At 33.4% G+C, this 6,957-nt stretch overlaps 1 long non-coding RNA gene across 1 annotated transcript; it reads right to left on the bottom strand.

Annotated features, from left to right (window-relative positions):
- Positions 1-1,489: 1,489 nt before the first annotated feature.
- On the bottom strand, positions 1,490-3,827 carry LOC140182722 (uncharacterized). Its single transcript, XR_011878780.1, has 4 exons — positions 3,680-3,827; positions 3,534-3,588; positions 3,317-3,445; positions 1,490-1,831 (listed from the first exon to the last, which is right to left on the bottom strand). It is a non-coding gene; the product is annotated as an uncharacterized lncRNA (long non-coding RNA).
- Positions 3,828-6,957: the final 3,130 nt, after the last annotated feature.

Below are 6,957 nucleotides of genomic sequence, written 5' to 3'. Positions count from 1 at the left end.
GCGTTGCCACTCAGGGATTTTGTGTTTGACAACTCTCTAATCATGGTATTCGTCGAGTGTTGGCGCCCAGAGACTCACACCTTTCACATGCTGTGGGGTGAGTGCATGATCATCCTACAGGACGTTACATACCACCTCGGGCTGTGTGCTAATGGAGAGCCCGTGGGTGGTTGCTTTCGTGACTTTCACACGTGGTAAGGACTGGGGCCTGGGAGTTGGTTTCCAGGGTGATCATCGCCGATGATTTCAGATAGTTTCAATTGTATGTTGTTACTTTTGTGATTACCATTGATGTATTTTGATATACTTTGATGTATTTATATCACAATAGTTCCGAGATAACAACTTTGCAGCGCTTCCAGCAACCTTGGAACCTTATTGTAAGACTCATCTAAGTCACAATATATCTGTGCAACCGCCTTTTGCTTCGCCGTCCAAACCTTCCTGTACAAGGATTTGAAGTGATAGCTCTGCCTAACTGCACCTTGTAGGATTGAGATGCTGACGGACAAGTTTGATTGTATCAACGAGAGGATAATACGGCAGATGAGACTGCTGTCCAACTGTCAGTGGTCCTGCGACATTGTGAGTGCTAAACATGTGTGCACTCCTCCCACCCTACGCACCTCCCTAGCGAAATAGAACAACAATGGTAGACAGGTTCAACAAGCATAACAACTACAACTGACAATATAGAAGATAATGAATCTTTAACTTACCAGTATCTGAAATTCTGCCAGAGAGCAACACGGAGACTCCAAAGGCAGCCTGCTACATGTTGTCAGCAACGCACATGGTACTTTAATCGATCCGACTCCACTACTCGACATTCAGCATTTCTATGAATGTTGTAATTCTTAACACCCTGTATTACTGCATCTCTGCTTTTGAATCCGTGGCCAACCCTAAACTCCACCCTATGGTCCAAGTTGTAATCTTCCTCACCCGTGTTGGAAAATGGGTTCTTCTCTTACATCGCGTCCAGATCCAACATACTATAGTGACTAGATACAGATGACAAGGTCGGAATCGGACGGGGAAGAGGCAGAAGATACCAACGTGATGCCTCAACCTGGTCTTTGGTACAAACTCTTCCTCATCATCATCCTTGGAGGATCCGCTCTTGTTGCTATCTGCAACATACTCCTCATCAGAGTCCTCACCGTCGACCTTCATGTCTACCACTGGACTGGCAACATGAATCGGTAGTGGTGCGAGAGGTGGGTCATCCTGGATGAAGTCTGACGACCCAGATCCACCGCCACCGACGTCGCCAACCTCCGCAGAAAGCTCCATCACTTGCTCTGTAACACCCTACCACACAAAGCTTTACGCTTAAGTCGTAAAACAGAGGTGATGTGGTATTACGACCTCTAAAATAAAATGAGTACATATAATAGCAGAAGAGTTATAATATGCTAGGAACCTTGAAGAATAGGGGAAATAAAAATCGCGAGATAAAAGCGCAACGCTCAAGGAACGAGTTAACTTGCATGCTAAGAAAAACCGTAACTGTCAAACATAAGATAACAGAAGTAGGAATAGAGTGCCAAAGATACAAAATAACAAGCTCCTAACTCAGCCTGCGAAGTCAAGACTGGACGGAGAATATTTACACATATATACATACATATCCAAAACCCAAAAGTACATATACACAATCCTGCCTCTCCATAAACCTCTAAGAGGATCAAAAAGGACAAGTTATGCGGAGAGAAAGCTAAGTACATATATATACATCACTGTACAACAAAACTATACAACAACACTATCCAGTAACCCCTCCGCTTTAAGAGTCCAGACGCCTAACGAGATGGCTCCCAACCTGCATCTGAAAAATAACAACACAGTATGGAATGAGAACCGGAGGTTATCAGTATGGTAAAGGTGCCACACACATAATATATAAGGTCCTGGAAATGCCAGAGGCAATCCTAGGACGCCGCCGACACTCAGATTATAGAGCTTAAAGTATTAAACAGAAGCCATAAAAAGTGGTTTTCTAAGAATATTTAAACCTAACTTAACTTAACCTTAAATCTAAGTCCTATACTGTCATTCCTCCATATCTCCAACTCCATCATGCATTTTCACAGACAAATAGACAGATAAAGCAAACAGAAGAAGGTTACAACTACTGCAGGTAACAAATACACATTTAGCATGGCAAATACAGATAGGCAAATACAGATAGGCACACCCAATTAAAGCACAAGCAAGTAATTCAAGTAATATGCATATGATGCATGCCTGTCCTATGGCTGATGAGGCTCATCTGTCGGTTATCCAGCCAACCCGACAAGTCTGAATTGTCCTTAGACTGTCCCCCGACGTGCATCCCCAAGAGTCTATGCATAGCTTTTTCTCAAATAATTAATATTGCTCAATGGGGGTAACATTTCCGGGAATTTATATAGTGTCCAGTCACACTTACGTCGTAGGGTCAACAGAGTATCGAGTTTTCAACCTGGTACACGTGGTGGCAAGCCACGGCACTTAATCCAGGGAATCTCGTATCTCGGATCATTCAAATTCATAAGCCATATAAATAATTCAATTATAATTCATCAACATCCACATCATTTTCAATCACATCTCATTCATCATCATACATCAATCATACTCAATCATTATCCTTCATTATCACACCTCCCATTCCGTTCATCAATAGTTCCAATTCAAAACACAATTCTTTCTTTCCTAAATGAATCAAACTTAAAACATACTAATCTTCTTAATAACTCAAAATCAAACCATATAACATTTGAGTCTAAATCTTTTTAAATAATCATACAAACAAAATCTCTAATTTTTATAAAATTTCGGTAGCATCTCCTCTAAAACTCGGACTTTGCCACCTTTTTCGGGTCCAAACCTGCTTTCTTTTCAATTCAACATACCTTTCCTCATCATCATAACAGTCACCACAATAAATCTACTTCAGATTAGCAATTATACTCATACAATATTCAAATTCAACAACCAAAATTCAACTAAGGATCATAGATCACTAATCCTAGGCTTCTAACACAAAATACTTCAAATCAATAATTCACCAAATCATTAATTAATCAACAAGCACCAAACCAACCATGTTCACCAACAATAACATTCAACCACAATTCTCTCCAAATTAACATAACAACATTCACCATCCAAAATCAATAACTAATTATTCAATAAACCTTAACCAAATATATTCATCGACAAATTACTAAACATTAAACATACACCTGCATTCCAACTTATCCTATGGTCGTCTAGCCTAAGTTTTCACAGAACATTATATATTAAATGCAAGAAACCTAAACCATACCTTGGCCGATTTTCACGTAACAACCAAAGCTATTTATTCAAAACCAAGGCAGCCCCTCAAAACTCAACTAATCCGCTTCCTCCAAGCTCCAGTATTCACAATTTCAAGCTCCAATTATTTATTTACAACCTAATACACATTCATAACACATATATATCCAATTTAATACTCAAAACTCAAATTCAATGAAAATAAAATAGAATTATCGTATCCTCACCTTACCCAAGCTTCACATAAGCAAGAGTGAACGTTTTCCTCAAGCTAATTGGATCCTAAAACATCAGAAATCAAAGAAATTCAACACCCCTTCTCAAAACTCAAAAATTGGGGGAAATGAAGGCTGAGTGTGAAATAACGAGTTACCTATAAAATTGTTCTGGTAGAAATGTAGAGCTTGACGCAGTGAACGCGTGGCCACAAACGGTGTGGCAATCAGAGCTCGGACGGAGAAGTTACGGTGTACGGAAGTTAACGGGAGGGTTTGACGTTCTTCCTTTTCTCTCCTCTGTTGCCCTTCGATGCAGCCAAAATGAGGAGAAGAAGAACGTGGCTTTTACTTAAAGGGCTGGTCTGGTTAGGCCCACGGCCCGGTTTGGGCCCGGTTCAACCGGTTCGGCCCGTTCGGTCCAATCTTGGACCGATTTTTTTGAAATTGGTGTTAAAATTCTCGTTTTGATGAGCTCTATCCTAATTTGATATAATATTCGCGTTTCTAATATTCCTTATTAAAAATTAATTTATTGACTAATTATCTACTAATTAACCTGGGTTTACATGCTCCGCCATGATTCTCCCATGGATGTCAAACATCAAGCGCACATGCTCGTCGCCATGGAGTTAAAACAGACGAAATCGAAAAATTTCGTTTTCCATCGGTGCTAACAACCTATACCCTACCCTTCCGATCTCTTTTCTCCCACTACCACCAATGCTACCCAATATCAGACTCTTCAATTCCGCCAATGAACTTACTGGCCAGGTACAGAATAGAATGGGATTCTCACACTCAAATGTCACCCCATTATCATTATTTATCATACGGCAATTTGGGTACACACTTACAACCAAAAAATCACTACTAGTAAACATTTTGGCTTATTTTCGGAAGGAATATGTAACAAAGTAGTGAAATATTTGTGGAGAATACAAAGGGTTGCACATTCTTTTATAGCCGATAGAAATTTGTCTTAACATATCTCGTTTACAGTGTAAATGTCATAATTACCCTATTCGTTTAAATTATAAACGAAATAAGTTAATACGTATCTCGTTTATACTGTAAATGAAATATAGACTGCATTTTTTCTTGGTCTTATCTCGTTTACAGTGTAAACAAAATACGTGTTAACTTATTTCGTTTACATTGTAAATAATATAAAAGATGTGATGCTTTTCGGTAAAAACACTCCAAAATACATATTTTAATAATTAAAATATTTATTTTATTTATTTAAAAAAAAATCCAAAGAGTAATACTTAAAAAAATCTTATAAAATTTTAGATTCTTTCACTATAATAGTTAACTTTCATTATAATAGTTAACTTTTTATAGTGATGATTTTCTAAAGTAGTCTTATAATTCATTGGCATGATTCCCTCGATAACTAATTTTTTGGTTAGGTAGTTAGTTTACCGTCTCCATTATAGAAGGTTCGGATTTCATTTTATATATATAATCATATATTAGTTGACTGTAAACTCTTAACTAAAATTTAGATTTACAATGAATTAGTTTTTAATTTATTGGGTTAAAGACTATCGTGGACACTCTTATTTAAAATTTATCGAAATAATATTCATTAAAATTATTTTTAATATAATTTTAATATATATATATATATATATATTGATATTTTAAAAATATTTTATATAGTTATTTAATTAAAGGTTTAATTATTCTGTTGATCCCTATAGTTTAAATTTTTAATTAGGTCTCTATATTTTTTTCTTTTAATTGAGTCCTTGCATCAAAAATTTTTTTCTAATTAGGTCCCTACACTTTTTTTCCTTTTATTTAAGTTCCTGTACCATTTTTTTTTTAGTTGAGTCCCTATAAAATTAAGCCAATTACTACTAAAAGAAACTTAATTGAAAAACAAATTTGGTGCAGGAACCCAATTAAAAAGAAAAAAAGTATAGGGACCTAATTGAAAATTTTACAAAATTATAGAGACCAACAAAGTAATTAAATCTTAATTAAATTTATATATTTATATTATATTTAAAGTCATAATTTAAAAATATTTTTTTTAATACAGTAATGCACTACTGGAAATTATTTTATATATATTGTTGATGCAAAAAATTAAATTATTAAAATATTATTTTATTAAAATTAATTATGTTAATATATATTAAAGTGAATTATTTGTATAAAATATATATTAAAATATAAAATAAATATTAAAAATATGTGAAATAACATTTATAAATATACATATATATAATAATGACCGATTATTTCGTGATTATTTTGTGTGTCGATTATATTATGTGCACACTAAAATTAGCTATTAAAGTAAGTTATTAGTATAAAATACATATTAGAATATAAATATATATTAAAAGTATATTAAATTATACATATATTTATATATAAATATATTAGTGATTGATTTTGGTGTATGAATAATATTTTTGTTTGTATGTGCACAAAATATTTTTATATTTCAATATATTTCGCTGATCGAGGGAATGAAATTTATAATCTTATCTAATAATGTAAGAGAACTATTTGAAATTATTTATGTCAAAAATTTAAATTAATAAAAAAATATATAAATAATTATATATTAAATGCTATTTTTCAGGCAAGAACATGCATGAATGGTTGTTAATTAATAAATGAATTATCGTTAATATTACGCAACATCTCCCTGCAAATTTCGTTTGCAAATACGTCATACTTTGAGTTAGAGTTCCACGTTCACGTTGTTTCTCAAATCTCCGCTGTTACAAATCTAAAATATTATTTTTAGGCGGTGTTTTCACTTTCAGAGAGCAATTATGAAAATGATATCATTTTGACAACAGACTATAGAAAGCATTTTTTATTTTGTTTTCCGGTGATTGCAATCAATAGGAGATCAAAATAATTGTTATTTGTAGTTGATTATGATATAATCAGTTCTATATTTATTCGATTTACTTATTTATTTATTATTATTATTAAGTGAAAATCGAACGTAGACACGTAGTGAGCCATTGTTAAAGTGGATTACGTTCTCCAATTAAATTTGCCGACCTACAATCTCAAGATCACGAATCTTGATTGTCAGCCCAAACTTGCACGAAAGATTCTTATTTAAGAGTAAAATTTAAAGATTACAATGTAAAATAATCTTGTAAAATTAAAGATTATTAAATTAATTATAATATATTTATATAATTTAATATCATATTATTTCATATATTTTCTATCAATATAATTAATTACTACAGCAATTATTAAAGGTATGAAAATAGAGTGTGAGAGCAAAGGTAAAGATAGAGAGCGAAAATGAGAGATTTTTTATTGATTTAATGTACAAAAATAATGAATTTCATCTTACACCGTCATAATAATTAGTTATATAAAATATCAACAAGGTCTAATTCAAATAGCATAATCTCTTCATTCTCACTTAAATGTTTTGAATTTG

Source organism: Arachis hypogaea, chromosome 20 (genome assembly GCF_003086295.3).
Source record: "Arachis hypogaea cultivar Tifrunner chromosome 20, arahy.Tifrunner.gnm2.J5K5, whole genome shotgun sequence".
Taxonomy (NCBI): domain Eukaryota; kingdom Viridiplantae; phylum Streptophyta; class Magnoliopsida; order Fabales; family Fabaceae; genus Arachis; species Arachis hypogaea.
This window is presented reverse-complemented; position numbering and strand designations above follow the sequence as displayed.